A 2,086-nucleotide genomic window follows, 5' to 3' on the forward strand; every position below is an offset into this window, starting at 1 on the left:
TAACTACACAAAATATATGTGCCTGATTTTACACCACAAGTTCAAAAGTCCTTGCAATTTTCTTAAACCCCGTGCCTAGTCAAATAAGTTCACATAAATCAAAACAGAGGGAGTTTAACATTTGCCTCAGGTGTCATTTGTTAACAAGGTTTTGAAAAATAAGATATTACAACAAAAAATATGACACCATTTCTTATGCAACAAGACTCAAAGACCATGGTGACATTCTTTCCCGCTTGTCCAAATGGGTATAGATGCACAATTATGGGCAATCTCATGTATCAAGTCAAAACATGTGTTTAGATAAAATCCCTCAAGTAGAGTAAGTTTTAATCAACTTATCTTAAGTCCAAGCTCCAAATAGTACTATAAAGCTCCAATTCATTTTGAACTCTCAAACGCCGCCAACAAGCCAATATCTACATAACAACTCATATTCATCAACGACATATTATGATAACATCAACTATGTCAACTAAGTGTTCAATACTTAGGTCCAACTTTACAAGTATAGTAAAAATCGATATTTCCACCACAAAAGTTAGTTCTTGAGTTTTAACTCTAAATCTCTCATTGCATATACAACAATACGAAATTCAATAATTGAATTGCTCACAAGATTATAAAGAGTATCATTTAACTCATTTTCACCAAATTGACACTATTTATCATCTCTATCCACTAGTCAATCTTATTCAAAGTACCCAATTCTAGGGTTCATCTCCCAACTTAATCAAATCATGATTTTTACTCCAAATTACCTTCTATATATTTAATTATACACAATACATGAAGATTGAGTAGTGGGATAACCTCTTGAAGACAAATATTGAAAATCTCCATTTTTGTGTTCTTGGAGGATTTGAAAGAATCTAACAAATTCCAAGGTTGAATCTTGTTACTATTAGTGTTAATAAACTTGAATTAACATAAAACTTGGATAAAAACTCACCTTGTATGATCTAAGTGAAGCCTTGGTCGAAATTCTCTTCAAAAGCCCCAAAGAACTCCCAAAATTTGACCCCAAATCATCTAAGCGCGCACTTAGGTCAACCAACTTCTTCAACTGCGCTCTCAGGTACACAGTCGTCCAGTCCGATTTGGAGATGGTACTTTTCAAAATTGGGCAAGTACCTAAGTAATTCCATATACACATGACCAATAGCGGAGAAACACAGATATGGTAAGCAAATAATGGAAGAATCTCATTATCAACAGGATTATGAGAAGGATTTAAGGGGAGGTGGCTAGGGTTCTTTAGAGAGAGAAGGAGAGTGGAGAGCATTCGGAGGCGGTCTCATGAAAAATGGGAATTAGGGTTTGGGTTGGGTAATTAAAAGTGGTAGGGTAGCTGTGGGCCGTTGATCTTGAGAGATCAACGACCAAGATTGAAAAAATGAACGGGCAGGTTAATTTTGCGGGTCGCGACCGGGTTGATTAATGGGGTTGTTGGTTTGGGCTGCTGAAGAGTAAAATGAATGGGCCAGATCCCTTGGGCCTGTTTTGGTTCGAAAATTAGCCCTTCATTGGGCTATAAAATTAAATATTCAAAATTTGTTTGAAATAATTTGCAAAAAGTAATTTATAAATAATAAAATATTACTTATGAAGTAAAATAATTAAAAATAATAGCTTAACATTATAAAAATACTATTCTAACACAAATAATGTAATAACTATAGTTATGTGTAGAATGTAGGCTATTCTTGCAAAATTTGTGTAAATAAATTAAAAATACAAATGCAATCATATGAATTAAAGTAAAAATGTTATAAAACATATACGTGGGTGTGAGCATGTGATTTTTGCCATGATTAATCTACTCCTACAAATCCATTAAAATTAGGATTTTTCCTTAATTATTTGATTTTTAGGAATTAATTGCATAAGTTTGGTGTCTTGTTTGCATTTTTTGTCTGCGCATTTTTATTCAAAAAATAAATACAAAAATATATATGTTGCATTTTTATTCATAAAAATACAAAAATGTGTAGCATTTTAATTCATAGAAAATACAAAAATATGTTGCATTTTTTTTGCATTTAGGCATTTAATTCTAGTATTAATTAGGTATTAATTTAGTTTT

This window comes from Nicotiana attenuata, unplaced genomic scaffold (genome assembly GCF_001879085.1).
Source record: "Nicotiana attenuata strain UT unplaced genomic scaffold, NIATTr2, whole genome shotgun sequence".
NCBI classification, from domain to species: Eukaryota; Viridiplantae; Streptophyta; class Magnoliopsida; order Solanales; family Solanaceae; genus Nicotiana; species Nicotiana attenuata.